Below are 20,513 nucleotides of genomic sequence, written 5' to 3'. Positions count from 1 at the left end.
TGAAAAGTTTTAGACATTATCAGATATTGAAAATGATAAATATGTTTTCATTTTAATTGAGTTTGAGGGAGGGTATTATTTTCAAATATCAAAAACAACACTATTTTTTTCAAGACTTTATGTAACAGAGTCCAGCATCTTACAATGCTTTACAGTTTATAAACCACTTTCATGCTCACATTGCTATGTATAACCCTTACAACACAGTTGTCATTATTATCTATCATTTTATAGATGAAGAGATAAGCAGTTACATAACATAGTGTACAATTAAAAAACAAAAAGCAAGTGATAAGCAACTAGTCTTATACAGAATTTTTAAAAGTTCTATGCCAATGGGAATATATCTTATTCAAATATTTTCATGTAATTCCCAAATAGTTAGATTGATAATATTTTTAGTAAGCAGTTTCCATTACTCTAGGGCAAATTGAGATGAATGAACATCTACTAAGTAATGAGTGATATATATGCATAAATCAATTCAGGAGAGACTTTTTAATCATTTTAACTCCAGCAAGAAATTTATAATATTATTAGTGATTATTATTAGAGCTATAATAACACATAAACAGAAGTTTTCATCTTTCTGGGAATTTAGAAACATTTACTATCTAATCCTCCTTGTTTCTACTGCAGGTTTCTCTTTTGACTTGGTATTTATCAATATAATATTTCATCAAGATATTACTCTTTAAAATCATCTGTAATGGCTTTTCTGGAGAGGTGGTTCAGTGTGGTGCTAAAAGCATAGATTCTGATCCAGATTACATGATTCAAATCCCAGCCCAGCCATTTACCTCAGGCAAGTTATTTTACTTCTCTGTGTCATTTTCTCATTCATAATATAGTAGTGATTATAATAAGAGTATATATCCTCATAAGATTTATGTAAGGATTAAATGACTTAACACCCACAAAACTCTTAGAATCCTACCTTGCTTGTGATAGTCTCTCAATAGTTGTCAGACATTGTCAGTATAGTTATTCTTTATATCTAACTTATGAGGAAGGTTAAGCAGATTTAACTTGAAAGTAGGGCAGGTTTCCAAAATACTGTTTACAAATTAGAAAGTATTGCCCCAAAGAAATAGTACCGCCAGTGCAGAATTTGTGGTGTTCCAGGCCACAAATGTCCTTTTCACCCATGATGTGGTCACCATAGCACTGGTGATACTTCTAACTCCTGCACTTTCGGAGCCCCTCTCAATTCTGGGGGGCATATCACAAAGTGTGGTAGGATTGTGGGTGTCACCAGCTATGTCAGGGAACACCAAGGTATTATGGGGAAGATGTATGTGGGGCCTTTGAGGGGCTACGTGGCTCCAACAAAGGATGAGGGAGGGCTCTTCCTTCTGATGCTCGAGGAAGGCTCGAGGCCCAAGACCCCAAGGATGTCATTTGCAAGGAATGATTCTAGGCATCAATATAGTAGCATGTGTAATGATTTTTAATGTAATTTACTGAGCTGTGTGCCAGCATTGTAGTTTTCAAGACGAAAAAAGTAAGTAGCAGAAGACCTACTCAGAATTATTTTCCATTCTCGTTAAAAGGTGGATCTGCATGAGTAATAACAGCAACAGCTCTTGAAAGAGTGATATGAATGTAAGAAAAAGGAGGAAGTGTCCACAGTCTGGGTTTGGTATTCTCCCTCTTTAGGTCGCAGTTTAGTGTATCGTGGATAGAGTACCTGTTGGTCACACTTTTGCCTTCTTCGTTTCTCTTCGACCCTTTTCAGGAAGAAGCCATGAGAGACTGGAAGGACATACAATGCATTGTGGAAATAAAAAAGCATCTGGGCTTTTGCACATGCCGTTTCTTCTGCCTGGATTCTTTTTTTTTTTTTTTTTAAACCAAAGCTCTATGCTGGCTTACTTGGGCTTTAGGTCTTGTTTAGGAATCCCTGTTTCCAGAAAACCACTCACCAGATACCCCCAAACTAAGTATGTGTTTACTTCCATTATAGCAGTTTCACACCGAATTGAAATGGCTCATTTGTTAGTCTATAAATTTGTGAGCTCCTCGAGACTAGAGAAAGTGTCCTCTTCATCTTTGTATCCGCAATGCCATATGTCGTGACTTTCACAGAAGAGGTACTCAGTAAACACTGGTTAAATGGATGAATGAACAGAAGCAGGAATTTCAGGGAGGTAGAAAGACAATTCTTCAGTCTTTTCTTGTTCTCTTTGTTTTATTTTGACTCAGAACTGAGTGCACACAGATCTTTTGCCCCTGTAAAATAACATGGAGCTAATATGAAGTCCAGAGAAAAAGTATGCAAGAAACTGGCTGCTAAGAGCCAGTCCTGGTCCAGGCTGTAAAGAGGAGGGATGAAGAGAGCATGGTGGTTTCTATGCTATCTGGGCAGGGTGACCGGAGCAAGAAATCAGAAGTGTTTGAGCAAAATCCTAACCTTTACCTTCAGTATCTTTAAGGAATGCAAGCATTGAAACTAGGCAGATGAATATGTAACAATCAAATAGAGAAATGAGAACCCCAACAGGTATTGGACCTTCAACAAAAAGTCATTTTTACAGAAGACACATTTGTCCTCTACTGACACACTAGCTGTGTGAATTGGGAATAAGAAAGGAGAAAGCATAATTACAGAAAGAAAGCTGAGTTCTCTGGGTAGATCTTCTTCCCACCTGCTAGGTGGGCCATCTGTGAGACCTGCTTGCAGAAATATGCAAGTTATTTTTGTTATTGCTGTTAAAATTAACTTTAGGTTATTCAGCATATTAATGGAAGGAGTTGGTCTCAGAACTGGGGATAAGCAAATACACTACATTCTAATTATGGAAACCAGAACTGAGAAGTTACATGCCACTCAAAGAGACAATTTTCTAGCTCAAGAGAACTAAATAATTCTTAGCTATTAAACTTGGTTTCATCAGATGGAAGGTGGTACTGTCGGAGAATTGGGAGATTAAACGTCAAGACTAAGGCCGTATCTACATTGAGCAATCACATCAGCCGAAGTAGAGTGAACCCAAGATACTTCGTTGCCTCCATGGTGAGGCTGTGCAGTGATCAGCCATGTCAACTGTGGAGTGATCTGACTCAGTGTGTTAGAAATAATTCAGCTCTGCAGGAATCCAGTCAGTGCCTTTGGTTGTAATCTTAAATTGAGAGTCTTGGTCTTCCTTTCATTTTTCATAAGAAAATGCAATTCTGTTAAAATAGCCAAATCATCTCTCAAAGATAAAAAAAAATTCTTTAAAATGTAAGATTTCTACAAGCCACAGATGCTTTCTAGAAATTATTGCTTACTTAAACATATTCATTATGGTTCATGTTTTTGTTTTAATTACTCACATTTTCCCATGTTATGTATTTTTCTTCAAGTATGTAGTTTTGTCATGTTTGCCAAATTGCCTAATAAGCAAGATGTTAGGTTTTGGCTACATTTTGTCTATCTTTTTATATAGCATTGTATGCATAAGGTCTCACACATAGCATCACGGTAAGAGCAAATGTCCAACAACAAATAATAACATGGATGACCATAATTGCAAATTGACCATTTAGGTAAACACAAACTATCCCTCCTCCAGTATCCTTTTTATGAATTTAGAATTTAAATTAATCATACTGCCTTTGATGCCAAGCCTTAATTTCTTCTGTAGTCCTCATCTTGCTTTTTTCATTTTCTTACTTCCCTATACACATGCAAAGGAAATTAATAATGAGATAACATTTGTTGAATGTTCTTTATGTTCTAGAAACTGTGTCATTTTCTTTATAGACCATATTTGTTCTCAATAACTCTAAAGGTAGCTACTATTATTATCTCTACATCAGACATGAGAACACTGGGACTGATTGAGAGTAAGCTATTTATACAAGTACAGGTAAGGTGTTTAGATTATTGTTCAGCAAGTAGCCTTTCCCTTACTCTGTGCAGAGTGGACTTCCCTGCAGTTTTGATATTGGACTTGGCCATAAAACCTGTTGGATCCATGGAATGTTCACAGACATGATGTGAGCAGAAGCCTTAAATGTGCTTAATGGGTTTAGGCTGCCTCTTGCATTTCAGTCATCTGCCATGAGAAAACATGCTCTAGATGAATGCTGCCTTGTAGCCTGGGCCACATAATGAAATACACAAGGCAGAACTCCTGCCCTAGGAAGCCATTAATTCCGGGAATATCAAGACAAATGATGTAAGCCTGAGTTAAATCTAGCCAAGCCACTGACTTGCAGACCTGTGAGCAAGAGAAACAGTTATTATTGTTTAATGCCACTAAGTTTGGGGGTACTTTGTAGCTATGGACTGAATATTCATGTTCCGCCACTTTAATTCATATGTGAAAATCTAATCCCCAGTGGAATAGTATTTGGCAGTGGGGCCTTTGGGGGGTAATCAGGTCATGAGGGTGAAGCTCTCATGAACAGAATTAGTGGCCTTATAGAAAGAGACATGAGAAAGATGACCTCTCACTCTTCCTTTCCCTCTGCCATGTAAGGATACAGTTAGAAGGCGTCCATCTGCCAACCAGGAAAAGGGCTTTCACCAGGAAATCACAAGACATCTCGATCTTAGACTTTCCATTCTCCACAAGTGAGAGAATGTTGTTAAGCAGCCTGAGCAGACTAAGACAGCTGTTGTGCAGCGTTACTGAAATAATATAGATGGTAAGTTGTGCAGCTGATTCAAATCCATGTCTATCAGAAACAAACACAGGAACACTCACTTCTTACTCAATACTGCCTGTCTGTGACATGGCAAAATAGGAAATCGAACACAAGATTATGGCTTCGAAGCCTGAGGCTTATAGGCTAAGTTTAAAAGGGCAGAGGGAAAGGAAGCCAAGACAACAAAGTGGGCCTTTGAAACGCTTTGGGGCAGAGCTAATCCGATGACCAAAGCCGTCTGCCTCCTTTTCACTTTTCATGTCCACGCCTCCTCTTTCACCCTCCTGCCTGACTCCCCTCTGGACATCTCTGAGAACATGGAACCAGTATACGTGCTGGTCCAAAGAAAGCAAACTGCTCTAGAAAAATTCTGAAGTGCATGTTATACATAGACTTTTCTCACCTTGAATTTTAAAGGATTAGAGAACACTTTTGCCCATATTTCCACTGGTCACAAGGATCCAGAAAACCACTTATGAGTCAGTATTTTACAAATGCTCAAATATAAGTGGATTTGCTTTCTGATGAGATGGAGACTCAGAAATTCACAATGGTGGTTTTCATTAAAGAGTATCCTTGGCATTTGTTATGGCAAAAATTATTAGCACTTGTCTTTTGGCAATATTCTAAGCCAGGCAATTACCTGTTCATACCTCCCGTGATTTCAAATGTCATTCTTCCTGCTTTCTTCCTTGAAACAAGATGATGTTACTGTGAATATCTACTTCAGTTCCAGAAGCCAGTGAGCCAGGGGTTCTCTTTTTTTAATATCAGAGCTTTTAGAGTTTTAATTAACTAATCATTATAAAGCAATTGTATGAAAGGAAATACGGTATTTATAACATTGTTATTAACTGATTTTATAATACTTTTATAAGATCATTAGAAAAGATCAATTTAAAAAAAAAAGAAAGAGGGGTGGGGGGTGGCTCATGCAACTGTGGGGGCTGGGAAGTCTGAAATCCTTAGGGCAGGCCAGCAGCCTAGAAATGCTGGCAGGACTTTTTGGAGTCTGAGTCCAAAGGCAGTCTGGAGGCAGAATTCTTTCCTTTTTGGGGGACCTCAGCCTTTTTTCTTGAGGACTTCAATTGATTGGATGAGACCCACCCACATTATTGAGGGTAATCTGCCTTACTCAAAATCTATTGATTTTAATGTTAATCACATCTAAAAAATTCTCTTGCAGAAATATCTAGACTTGTTTGACCAGCTAACTGGATACCATAACCTAGCACATAAATTTAACATAACCTGACACATAAATTTAACCATTACACTCATTGATCACCCAAGTGAGATGATGGCGTTCCAGGAGATGCTCAAAACAATCAAATGGCATGGGAGATTAGAAAAAAAAAAAAAAAAAAGAACTTTTCATATTTACTTTTATCCAAAAAAAATTATCTTCACTGGTATTTAATGTGCAGGTTGACAGCAGAACCCTTCTCAGTCTATAAGTTTGATGTCACATGCCATAACTGATATTTTAAGGTGTCCTGTGAGAAGTGAGAGATCTAAGGCACAGAGCATTGATGGTATCCCTCACAGCAGAGGCTACATTCTCAAGTTTACCTGAACCACCATGGCAGACAGAACACTCACCTCTTCAAAAGGCTATATCTTTAGAACCTATAAATATGTTGCCTTACATGAGTGAAAGAACTTGGCAGATGTGAACAAGTTGAGAACCTTGAGATGGGGAGTTTATCCTGGATTATCTAGGTGGGTCCAATGTAATCACAATTTCTTATAAGGAGGGCACATGAGCAGCCAGAAGCAGAGACTGGAGATGCCCTTCGAAGATGATGGGAAAGGCCACAGGCCTCAGGAACATAAGAGGCCTCTAGACAATTCACCCCTGAGGCACAGGGTCTCGACTTTAGTGTTTACAAGAAAAATGTTGACAATGTGTTAAAAATGTAGAGTCCTTAATGTTATCCCCAAATTCTGATTAAGGAAGTATGTGTGAATGTGGTCTAGGGATCTGCATTTTCAACAAACCCTTTCCTGCCATGGTCCTCAGGCCTCCTCTCTCATTCAGTGGGAAAACTCTGTGATCTTATCTATGTCCCGGGCCTCAGTTTCTATTAAGATGAATCCTAATTCTATATTTCTTGGTTTACATGTTTATTAGAGCTCTAAACTTGTATGTCCAACCAATTGTTAACTTCTCTTTCTCTAATTTTAAAGCCGATTCCTCTCTTACATAGTTTCAGAAAGAAACCCAGCAGTTTTCCCCCTAAACCTGTTTCTACTCCTGTCTGCCTTAACTTTACTACCATTTTTTCAATCTTGTGGGCTCCAGAACCTCAGAAAACCTCAGTCATCCTCAAGCATTTATTGACCCAAGTGAATGCTCACGCCCATCCTCTCCTTTACGTTCCCCAGCCGGCGGCGGGGTTGGGGGTTGCTGATGCTGTCTTCCACCTGATCTTGTCAGCATCCTGACTCTTCTACCCAAACAACCCAATATTTGCTTCCAGATCAATCTTCCTTAGGAACAATTCTGTTTCTAGAAAACTTCGATGACCCTTTCTTTATAATCAAATTTAATTCAAACAGTTTAGTTTGCAATCAACATGCTCCTCTGAGGCTCTGACATTCCTCTCTAACTTTTTCACACGTACACATCCTCCTTCCAATTGTCCTCAGTGCAAGATACTAATCCTTTGTCAACCAAAGCTGTGGCAAGTATTTCTTCCTTTGTTTCTGTTTTGTTTTGTTTTGTTTTGTTTTTGCCTGTGCATTTTACGGTATTTTTGTGCATGTCCAAAAGTTTGAAACTTTTATTTTGTCAAATCTGTCAACCTTTACTTTCTCTTTTTTTGCTCCAAGTTTTTTTTGTTTTGCCAATTTTTTTTTTGTGAATCACTCTAGGGTACCCTTTATCTTGATTTGTATTATTCCTGTACGTATTTTCTCTCAGATCTTAGGCTATAAATTCCGTAATGGTAATAATGTTATCATCTTTATAGATGTAATAAACATATTAATGAATCCTATGAGCTATTATTATTTTCAGCACCTTACAAATATGAACTCATTTAATTCTCATTTCAACCCTATGAGGTAGGTACTACTATTAAAGCCCTTGTACAGATATGGAAACTAAGGTAACTTGTCCAAAGTCACACAACTATCACACGACAAAGTCACAAAACTAGTAATCCTGCTGGACCCCGGATTAGAATTGATGCAGTTTGACTCCAGAAACTCTGCTCGGAACCATTATCCTCTTCTGCCTTTTCACGTGTGGAAAACTAACAGGCGCTCGACAAGTCTTTGTTGAATGAGTGAAATTTAATATAAAGGCAAGTTGGGTTGGTAGTTCTGGGTTTCACGCAGTTTCTTAGAAGACCTCATGAGAGTTTAAGGGGTCACAACAAATGGTTGAGCAACCATAATGTGAAATGGCAAAGAACTCGAAGCTGAGACCAAGTTATGAGGCTTTTACAGCACACCAGTGTTCACACACCTGGTTGGCTAAAAGGGAAATCTTGGATGATAAATGGGAGGGAACCCAAAAAAACGTGGAGTCCAAAGCAATGGGCAGTTTTCCACATCATTATAGCAGTATTTTGTAACAATTTCTTTGGCAACTGACAGCAGGCATTTAAATCAGCTATTTCCTCCTCAGAATTCCTCTCCAAAGAATAATAATGGCCTATGCAACTCTGAAGGAAATGTAGCCTCTACTCGGATACAATCTTATCTGGGAAATTGCCATGGTATTCGTCACAGCTGTCATTGCGCCGAGCCCATTAGAGATGTGCTGAGTGTAGATGTACAGGGCTGTACGCTCTGAGGGCCCCGCTCCACATTCCTCCTGAGTTCATGCCGGAAAACAAAACCCACTCGACATTTGGGGGCAGAGTCTTCTCCGAGCTGGGTTAGCAAAAGAGAGCCATTCACCCAGCCCTAAGAATGTTACTCTGTAGCTCAGGTTGTAGATTTATAAAGACATTTGCAGTGACACCCTCTGGAAGGGTAGAGCACAACAGAGTTTATCCAGAAAGCCCAGATTTAATTGGAGAGCATAAGGAAAGACGAGGACTTAAAAATCTCAGGTAGGGGGTTGGCATTGGGACCTTGCACCACAGTTCTTTTCAGTTTGTTTTCATTAAATAGTAAGCTGTTGCAGTCTCAATTCTTCTCATTCAGAGAATGCTAGAGCTGGGAGTCCAACTCCCGTAATATACGTAATTTAAGAAACTGGGGCCTAGAGACATAAAGTGATTGACCAAGGCCCCGCATTTAACAGGCAGCAGGGCTCACAGTGCCTAGATGAGGGCCAGTGGGACTTTTTAAAATTTGGTTCTGTGAGAGAATGCTCCTGCAATTCTAATCTGTTTTCTGCATTTAGAAATGTACCCAAATCATAATTACCTTTTATTTTAAAATCGTTTGTGTTTTTAATCCATAAAAGAAACAGACATAAAAATAGTTTTCCCTCAATGTATCAGGGAAGATAATTTACTCCGATAAATGTTGTTTCAGAAACTAATTTACTGCTCCATGTGAGTTTTGCTTATTCCCAAAAAGTTGTTTAGCCACCTTGACTCAAAACAAGATGAGGCATCTTTGCCACACACAACACAGCGTAGGGTTTTCTAAGCTAGACTCCAGGACTGGGTGTAACTTACTTTATACAGACAGCAAGCTGCATGGAGGTCCTTGCAGGTTCTCACCTCTGCCCCTCTCAGGCCACCAGAAGACACTCTCTGGGTTCCTGAACATTGTGGGCATTACCAGCATGCTCCAGAGTTTTCCTGTTGTTGTTGTTTGTTGTTGTTAAGAAGCAGTTGGCAAAGGCTAGGAGAGACCTGAGGTAACTCAATAACACCATGGCAACGATTATGTAATCCCACCAATTCTTTCACTTCTCCCTATCTGCTCACCTAACATCTCCCCACTCTCTTTCGCGCTCTCATTTGAGAGAAGCTGTGTCGCCATTCCCACCTCCATGCCTGACCCAGAACAAGCACTCGACAGACGTTCGCGGAGGGCACGAATGGTTGAACTTTACTCCTTTTCGTCACCTCCTATTTTCCATCCTTTCTTTCTTCTCTTTTGCTGATGGTCCTCTCTTCAACTTTTTGAAAACCAGTTGTAACATAAACAGTAGCAAAAGCATTGACTGAAATAGGGACAAAATACTTAATTTCTTTGAACTAATTTCTATTTGAAGTTTGATATTACATTATCAAATTATGTCTGCATTCCCTAAAACATTCTCTTTTGTACAGCTCACTTATTAACATTTTGCTCTTTGTAGGTCCATAAAATAATTTTCTCTTTGATAGTAAATGAACAAGAGCAAGGGTACAACTGTTTCTGAAACTCTTCTCAATTGCCTAGTAAATTGTTCTAATTACAAATGCCTCTGAAGAATTACTGTTGATAAATGGCAACATGACACATAACAGGATTAAAAAAAGTCACATTAGAATTATTAGCATGGAAAAAAGGTGTATTCCATGTCTTTTATATTTACCTAGCTTGCATAGTTTTTATTCTTCCTTCATAAAACAAACATATTTTGAGTTTATAACCATAGATGTATCATTAATCTTTTTATTTATACTATCTACAATATATCATAAGAATATCTTAGTTGCATACTTAATTATATCCATGTGTAACAAAAAAATGTTTCTATGTTAATTTTAAAACTACCTTTTCACCCAAAAGTTTGTGTCAAAAGAGAGCATGGCAGTATTCTGAGGTCAATAAAATATCACCATGTAAATCTTAATTGAGACGCATGGAAGTATATGTACATATATAAACAAAAACTAATTTAAAGTTTTCTTTTTAAGCTTAATATGATTAGTTATAAAATAATCAGATGTCTTATGATCATATTCCACTGTTCAAACTGAAATGAAATATGCCTCCCTTTATTAAAAAGTGCAGAACTGATTAAATAGGTGACAATGTAACTTCCATTACAAGTGCTTTTTCTGCCATCTAGTGGAAAAATGAAATCTATGAAGATTTACAAGTTAACATTTTTATTCTTTGGTCTTAAAATAGTGAGGACTTATTTGAAGTCTCAAGAAAAGAAAACTAAGTAATGTATTCTCTTCTTGTTTTTGATACGATATGTAGGTGAACCAGATAGGTGTGAGCAATCTTGAGTTTTCCCCGTATTGCCAAAGGGACTACAAATGAAAAAATGTAGAGCGTGTTTTGGGCTTTCTAAAAAAATCACAGAAGCCATCAACTCTAAGTGAGATACTAGCACCCACTGTTTTACATAATTGGATTGTCATTCATTGTCAAAGCGATGAAAGATGCCTCAAGACTCTACATCTCTTCCTGTTCTTGTCAATACTCTAATCCTGTAAACTGGAGGAGGGAGAGTTTAGACTAGGGAGTCCCCTTGTGGGGCACTGTCTAGATCACTGGTTTTCCTACTTTTTAAACTGCAACTCACACTAAGATATAGAGTTGACATTCCCAGCCAGCATGTGTACATAAAACAGAACACAAAGTTCCACAAAGTAATGATGTTTATATGAGTGATCACTGTGATATTTTATATTGTTCTGCTTTATTCTATTTCACTTTTTTGGTATTATTTTTATAACATTTTTAATTGATTTCGTGGTCCACTAATGGTTCCGAAATCTGAAAAATACTAGTAAGAGTGTTTCCTGAGAAGTATTTACCTCGCCTGCTTTAAAAATATATGATGCTGTTTGAAATTATGACAAAATAAAAAGTTAAACAAACAAAAAAAGATATGTTAAGGACTGGTTAATTAATACACAGACCTTTTAGATCTTCTCAGTTCAGAATATTTTAACTGATGAATGTTGACAGTGATTACTAGCATCATCCTCTCTAACTCCCAGAATAGAAGGCTTGGGTTCATCTTCATAACCACCTCTCACTGAATCAGTCATCAAATTCTGTGGATTCTAAGAATCTCACAGTGAGTCTTGTATTTTTGTTCTCTTTTCATCTTCATCTGGTTTAGACCCTTCTCATTCCTCCCCTGAATGATCACAGAAGCTTCCACGCTGCTCTCCATGACTCCATCTCTCCTCCTTCCGAACCATCCTTCGCACAGCTGCCAAGACTTCCCGTCCTCCTCACAGGTCAGATGACATCATCTACTGCACCCTCCGCCTAATGAATGATGCCCAAGTGCCTTAGGGTGACATTCAAGACCCTCTCTGCTTAGTCGCCCCAGCAGGTGCTTAATAAATATTTGTGAAAGGCACTGAACAGAACTTCCTTTGACTTTCAGTTCTCTACATGCCCTATAGTCTAAATGCTGTTCTACTAACCATTCCCTGAAATCTTTTAGTAGCTTATTTATTTATTTTTAAAGAATGAGCATTTGCTCAAACTTTTTCCTGGGCTACTTTACTCTCTGCCTTCTGCCTGTGGAAATCCTTTTTACCCTATAAACACCAGCTCTAATGCAAAAATCCCCCTTGATGTCCCACAGAGTGAACTCCCACAGCTTGTTCATAGTAACTCCAGTTTCTTTCTATTCAATGCTTATGCTGTTCTGCCCAGTTTGATTGTTTTTCTTCATCTGTCTCACTTGGTTAACATCTTGAGGACAGGAACATGCCTTTGTGCATATTTCTAGTCCTTAGTGCTATTCTAGGTGTTGGATATACTTTCGTTTACTTTAACACACTAGTTGTGCATTTTTTTTTAAATAGGTAGAACTGGGACCTGCTGGCAATCAATTTTAGTATAGGCCAGTCAAGTCTTAGATGGGCTATTGTAGAGTGTATACATAAGTTTTAGAGCAGGGTTGGACCAAACTTTCTAGTTTGAATTATTAGCTCACACATCAATACTTTTTTCAGTATCTAGTGAGCACTACAAGCTGCTAAAAATACCAAGTGGAAAGGCCAGCTGTAACCTCATAAAATGAAGGCCCTTCTCCATGTTCCTATAATGATCTTTAGTTTCTTCTGTCACTGGACTTCCTCCTTGTACTTCATATATCTATTTCTATGAGCTCCTTGAAGGTAGAGTCTCTCTTTTGCATCTGTATACTCAGCAACTACACATAGCAGATGCTCAATAAATATTTCTTAATGAAAGAATGACACAAAAAACTATAGTGGATAAAGAAGTATTAGGTAGTATGTTCATCTTCAAGAAGCTTAAATGCCAGTTAGGGAGATAATTACTGAAATATTTTGACCATATCTTACACTTAAAAGATATTCAACATACTTTAATAAATTATAATAAAATGAGAGTCAATTTCTATATGCAGGAAAAGCTGTTAAACACTTATCAAGAAGTATAAGTGGCTGTCTCTGTCCTTCCTCTAAGAAAGCATTATCTAGCTAGGCACCATGCCTGCCCTCTTGAAGCTTATAGTCTGTTTTATGAGGAAAAAAGAGGACAGTAGAATTATCTTGCTTCCACCAAGTGAACTTATAGAAGGCACACCTCCAAAGTTTTATGGCAATTCCATCTGACCAGGGAATTATTGAGACATAGGATGAACATAAACCTAAAATAAAAGCAGAGAAATATCAAAGTTCAGTGAAGTCATACACTAGTCAACAAGAGGCTTTTTTCAGGATCATGTTTAAAAAAGAAATACTAATAATTGAAGGAGGATTTCATGTGAACAGTATTGCCACCTATGTATGATTGTTAAATCATTCATTTGCTACGTATTTATTGAACATTCACTACATGTTATGCGCAGTGATAGGCGCTGGAATTTGAGGATCAAGAGCAGGTATTTCCTTACGGGTGAGATGCCCCCTGCTCCAGAGACAGGGGAGTGATTTTTCACAAGTTGCTGTCAACATTAACCTATATGGATGGAGATAAGTGTGAGAATCTGGAAACTACTGTGAATAAGGTATTCACTTTTAAGATGATTATTGATTCATTGAACAATCCTAAATTAGACCTTAAATAGAAGGAAGTTGTTAAAATGTCTATCTGTGGAGACAGTACACAATTATTTGTAATATTATAGACCTTATCTAGACCTCAAATACTATTAAATAGTAATAAAATATTTTTTTGAGGGAGAAAAGAGGTATAAGGACCATCCTTACTTTGAGGGAGGGGATGCTTGATAATTTAACTACTGTATTAAGCCTTTTTGATGCATTAGAATAGTGTATGAAAAGGCATCTCCTTCTTGGTTTTCCTGGAAGTACTATAGTAATAGTACTTTGTTCCCACTTCCCCACAGTGCAGCGCAGATTGGATTTCACTTATTTGTCTAGACCCTACCTGCTGGGTTAGATTGTGAAAAATGGCACATGCTGTTTGACAACTGAGTGATGGGGGCTAACCAGGAGAAGTGAATTATATTTGAAACGAGAAGCTGAGGACATGGGTACACAAGCTGATCCAACGGGAGCTGTGCTCCATCTTTAGTTTTTATTACTCATGGATTGTGAGATGGGCTTTAGCCAATGCTAAGAGCTGGTCTTATATTGGAGAGCTTAGGAAAATGTTGGGCCCAGCAGTCAAACCATTGCAAAGACCTTAAAAACTCTCCAGCAGCCAATCTCGTCCCGCTCCCCCCCGCACCCCTCGTCCTGTGCTGCCTAGCCCGCTGCATCCCTTAAGTCAAGTCGTACTTCTAGGACTTGGCTTTCCCCCAGGGAGGAGAGATGCATTATTAGTGAAATCTTAGTATAAATTCCTTTGTTCTGACCTGAGCTTGTGAGAGAAACAAGAAAGTTCCACACAAAATGTTGAAAGTGAGAGAAGACAAGACTGGAGAAATCCCAGGTGAAAAAGCATCCTCTCTTTTCCACATGTTGTTTTCCCTAAGGGCTCCCTTGTTAACCAGATTTACTGCTAAATCCCACATAGAGTCTAAAACCTTTCCGAACTGATGAAAGTGACAGTGCGGGAGTCATAATAATCCATCACGACAACTCTCTTCCTATCGAAGTCATGCTTATGGCTGCTGCCTTGAAAGGTCAGACCAACGACACCAGTTTTTCCTGAGACTGCCGGGCCCCCCAATTCCTTGTGCAGTAGCATTTCAACGTAAAGACAGCTCAGTATATAGTGCCGTTTTTGTGAAATCTAAGCACTTTGTCTTTGTCCCACACAAAATGCTTTTGTCTTTCTTTCTGAACTTGGCCCTGATTGATCAAGTCCTCCCATTTCTATTAGGTAGACAAGTGGAAGCAGGTATGTTTATCTAGGGCCAAAATTAAACCTTGCCAAGCTCCCCGCCCTCGGCTTCCCCTCCACCCCCACGATTTTCTGTCCGCAGACTTCCAAAGCAGCTTTCCCTTAGCCCGCTGGTTGCTCCTTCTACATGACGGCTCTCAGTGTTCAGCAGGAACAAAGATCACTCATATCCCCACTGAGTTTATCAAAGCAACTAAGAACAATGAGCTCTTTTTATGTTGAAAAGAAAGATTTAAAAATTATTCATCATCCTTACTTCTCCCAACACATTCTCATCCTCATGGGCTCCTTTCACTAATTAGTTATGCAAGTCTTCATACTAAAATTTAGTTACATATTAATCTTTTGGTTCTATTGGATGTCTTGATCTTTCTCCCTATACAAACATAGTATGTGCTTATATTTAAATACATTTTGCCTGTTTCCAAAAGAGTATATAAGAATTTATGAAAACATGAAGTCTGATTCCATTGGTGAGAAAAAAGTGCATTTCAAATCTGTCTATTCAGAATCCTTGGGTCGCTCCTGAAGTTGTTAGGTAAGTCCAATTAATGAAAAGTATAAAGTGAAGATTAACATTTATGAAGCTCCTACTATATGCCAGGTGGTATTGTATAGATTTTACATATGTCCCTTTAATTTTCATAACATTGTAGCTATATATATCATCCTCATCCTACAGATAACAGATTTGGAGGACACACAAATCAAGCCTGATCCTAAAGCCTGAGCTTTCCACTAAGCCATAAGAATATTAGAGCCAAAAGGAATCTTGGAGATTATCTAGGATAGTGGTTTTCCAAAATGTAAGATGGGTGCCAAAGGAGATGGTCCCCAGGACATTTCATTTAAAAGGCAATAAATGGCATAAAGTTCATTTCTTTTCAATGCTCTTTCAATCCTTTCGATAATTCAATTCTGTTATGTCTCTAACACTTGCTCATCTTCTTTTCCATCAAAGAGCAGGTCTTAAAATCACAGATTTCAAAGACGATACCTAAATAAGATAAAAAGTCTGTTTAGTAATTATTTTTATGGCAAATGATGCTGGGTTTCCATTTTAGTAGTGCCATTTTTGTAGCATGTAAATTTTTATTTCGAAAATAAATTTATTTGGATTTTTAAAAAGTGAGCCTATTTAAAGAAAAAAGGTCTATAAATAATAGTTTAGTATCATATACATGTGGTAAAGATCATGAAGATGCCATAGGCAATCTTGGCTTTGGGGGCATAAATCAGAGGCTAGGCTAAACCTCACAATACAGTTGAAGAAACTGATGCATTGAAGGAACAGAGGCCTAGAGAGACGTGAAGTATCCTTGACATACAAATTTTCCAAATTGCTGACACACGATTATTTACTTTTAGAACATCCAATGACCTCCCCACAAGCTGGTCCATTTCCACTCTTGTTCTTATTCTTCCTAGGGGCGCAGCAGACATCTTTTGACTGACAGAGATTAGAACTAAGGAAACTAGAAATTCCGTTAACAAGTGTCATTTGTTAACAAATAAACTTCTTGAGGCTGCAATTTAGGGCTGTCATATGTACTATCTTTTTTATAACACTTTAAATACTTCAACCTTGTATATATGAGCCCAATATAAAACAAACAATAACATAGACCTGCAGAGATCCCACAAAAATTTACCAGTCCATCAACATCAGCCAATAGTATGCTGGTTAGGAAAAGAATGGGCAACCCTGGGAAAGAAAAGCATCTATCATTAAGTCTTTTGTTATATTCTCAGAATCTACTCGAGTTTCAACTACTATCTTTGGGCATGATTCCCAATTTTTCAGTTCTTTTTCCCATTTTGCTTCTTCCCTCCACGAGATGGTAACGTATATAGGTGAGAAGTACTATGATGCCTGGACTCTGTCAGTTTACCTGGGTTCAAATCCTGGCTGTACCACTTTTCTGATTAAGCTACTTCTTTACCACTCTGTGCCTGTTTATCTCAATGGGATGATGCTATCTATCCTCCTATATCTGTAAGCAATATAAAGCACCGAAAAGTGTCTTGCATTTAGCAAGTTCTCAATATGTTAGTTATTATTTTTCAATTGCATGGCAGTGGATATTGTCTTTTGAATACTAGGTCTACCCATGCAATCAACTAACATGTATTGACTGAACACTTATTATGTGCAAGGCACTGTTTAAGATGCTTATTAAGACACATCAATGAATCAGAAAACACCTTGCCCCTGTGGAGCCTTTTCATGTAGATGGAGATAGATAATGTCAATAAACATAATAAATAAGTAAATTATATTAGAGAATGATAAATGCTATAGGAAAAAAAATAGAAGTTGAGTAATGGAATTAGGAGGGTTGGCAAGGATGATGTTTAATATATATGTTCAACACATTATTCCTAAAATAAAACTCATGTCTTCAGGAAAATTAGATTCCCTTCTAGATTAATTTCCATTTACTAATAATCATTCTTTGTTACCCAGTTTAAAAATTCAGCCACCTTATCATTTTCAGCTGGTTGACTGTGGCAGTTTCATTTTCTGTGGTTTCAGTTACCCATGGCCAACCATAGTCCAAACATAATAAATGGAAAATTCTAGAAATAACTTATGTTTAAAAACAAACAAAAAAAAACCTCAGCTACCTTAAGTTTCCTCTATTTTCCCCATAACCTGCCATTAAATCCCATGTTTTTCTTTTGTAATGTCTCTTGAATCTACCCTGATTTGAAGATTCAGACCCGGATTACTGTCACAGCTTAACTAGTCTCTCCCTGCTCCAACCCACCCTGCACTTAACTTCACTTGTAAAACAATTCCCATAACAGAGCTTGATCACATCTCTTCCTTTCTCTGATGCCCATGGAATAAAGGTCAAACTTGTTCGGGGATGTTCATAATCTGACTTCAATCTGTCTTTCCAGCCCTCTCCTACTCTCCCTTAAATATAACTTCCTATTTCAGCCAGAATATTCTTTTGCATATTCCCTCTCTGTACCTGTACAATGCATTTGCTTCTAACACTCTATTGCTTGATACTTGATTCAGGTATTAGAAAATTTTAAATATGTCTGAAATATGTAAGTAAATTTCATATCTATGTAAAGAAGCTCTTTTTTGAAGTATAAAAAACATAACCTCACACATCTTTGATATCTCAACTTTGTTTTCAAGCCTGGGGCAATGGTAATGTAGCTACCTCCTTTCACTACCAGGGGAAAAGCCATCCCTTTACATCTCAAGTCTAATTATACAGTCTACCTTTAAATAGTCTTCAATCACACATAACTAATAAGCATCTAAATATTTATAGAACACCTACAGAAACACAAGCTGAAGTCACAGAAATATTTATTAAATCAAAAGTATATCAATAATCACCAAAATGATTTTATTTTTGTCAATGACAACATGCATTACACTGAGATTGTATCATTACTTTGTTTGGTTTCCTTAAATATTACTTAAGTATGCATTAAAAATATATGTTTACATTTAAGAAACGTAACATATGAAAGAAGTCCTGTGTAAACATACTTTCTTCTAAATATATTTTCCTGCTTTGTTTCATACATAAATAACTTAATCTACAAAGTCATAAATAAAACTATTACCTCTTATAGCTTAAAAGTATATATAAATTTTGGAGCTTAACAAAAGTGTTCTCTTTATGATTTTATATGTAACATGCAGTATTTGTAGTATGTGTTATCAAATGACTTATCATTATAAGTTCTTACTGTCTCCAAATAGTTCTCCCAATAATACAATTTCCGGTGCACTTGGTAAAGATGAATGCATCTGAAAAGTCAAAATGGTCAAAAGACTAGATGTTTTAAACAGTACAGAAGGTTGCCATTTAAGTATTGCTAGCCTCATTAAAATCATCTGACTTTGTCTGAAGAACAAAAACATGCCACTGAAGAGTAAATGGAAGCTAACAAAGTTTAAAACAAAAATAAAACCAGATTAAATTTGTATTAGTCTTGGGGAAAATATTCCATTGAGATTCTGTTACAGAAACAAATTAATATCATCCTAAATTTCTAAAATTTACTTTGAATCAAACTTTGAGTGCTTAAAACTTTCAGGGTAAAAGTAATGGCACATAAAAATGATCTTGGAAAGACATTACAGAATATAAGATTATTTAGTTTTTGTTTAATAACTGGAAATCTTTATTCCTTCAGAAAATAGTAGCATTTGTTGAACGACATCTCCTGTTTAATAATTAGATAACCATTAGTTATCTATTTAGCTATTAGATAACCCCTCAGGATATATTAGGTAAGCACTCAAATTATTTTTATGTAATAAAAAAACAATTTTGCATGTTGAAATGTTTCATTATATATTATTTTTTATGCTGTCATTTTCTGAGTATAAGACCTAGAAAAACATTCTCAATTAATATTCTCATTAAATTTAAATGATTCAAATGATAAATAATATTAAGCTAAGTACTGTTATTCCTTTTAAAATCTAAGTACTTAAAAGTTCTATTTTTCTAACAATACAAAACTGATCTGGTTCACACTCTTAACTGCCAAATTTTATGTTTAAAAAGCTAAATATTCTTTCTTATAGAGCAAATTACAAATGTTTTTTGTGCTCATAAAAAACAAGATTCTAATATACATAATGAACCTAAATCAAAATTCACAAATGGTGGCTAAAATTCTGTCAACTTTTAGCCCAATACAAAATAAATCCAGTTATTGTGCATAAATAATTCAAAATTAAAGTTTATAATGGAAATGTAAACAAGTCATAACTACTACATTACCACTGATGGGTTCCTCTATACTTTAACCAGGTACAGCAGATGTGCACATCTGACAGACTGCCTACGACATTAAAGCTATCACAGCTATAAATAAGGAATACATAAATATGAACACTGCAATGCCAAAGTATTAGAGCTGTTTAAAAAAGATGTGACGTAAACACATCTGGATGGTGCTTTCTGTAAGCAACTTTTCATTGATTCATAAAGCTATGGTTGTATAATTCTTTTAAAAAGGACAATGTTTTTACATTGCTGCATGCAGTAATTTCTTTGTACATTCTTGACTACAATGTGATTTTCAAAACTTCTTGCAGAGCTTGACGTCTCATCAGGATTTTCCAGAAAGTCAGCTTGTCATATTTTCAGCAGCCTTGAACAAGAAAGTAAGATTCATTATAAAAAAAACCATAGAAAACGAGGTACCATGTAAATAAATACTGCACTGTCATTAACAAACCACCTGTCTTAAACATGTACCAAATCACTTTTATCAAGATAATGCAATGGTTTTCACTTTCGTAGTGCATTAGAACCACCTTTTGAACTGATTGCTAGTCTAACAGTAGAAAACCGCTATTTAATCTTAAATAGTTAATGTAAAAATATACTGCTACTTGAAAAATTAACCTATAACAGATCTTATCCACATAGTCTTTACTAGTCTGTTTCTGCAAGTTTCATTATAGTGTGATAAGGAGATTAAGATGGAAAGACTTTCCTGTTATGTATAAGCTGGAGAAAAAAGGGCAAGAGAAGAATAATGAGCACATGGCTAATCCTGCCCCACCTATGCCACCATTATACTTTAATTAACATTTCTTCTTTGTTGGAAAATTTTCAGGCCCTCCTCCCCACCTAGTTTTAATGAGATATTGGTATACTGGTTTTAGACTATGGTAGAAATGTGTTTTAAGAGGCTTTGTGTGTGACTTCCATTCGAAT

This window comes from Pteropus vampyrus, unplaced genomic scaffold (assembly GCF_000151845.1).
Source record: "Pteropus vampyrus isolate Shadow unplaced genomic scaffold, Pvam_2.0 Scaffold155, whole genome shotgun sequence".
Lineage (NCBI taxonomy): Eukaryota > Metazoa > Chordata > Mammalia > Chiroptera > Pteropodidae > Pteropus > Pteropus vampyrus.
The sequence above is the reverse complement of the archived record's forward strand: the minus strand, read 5'-3'. Positions refer to the sequence as shown.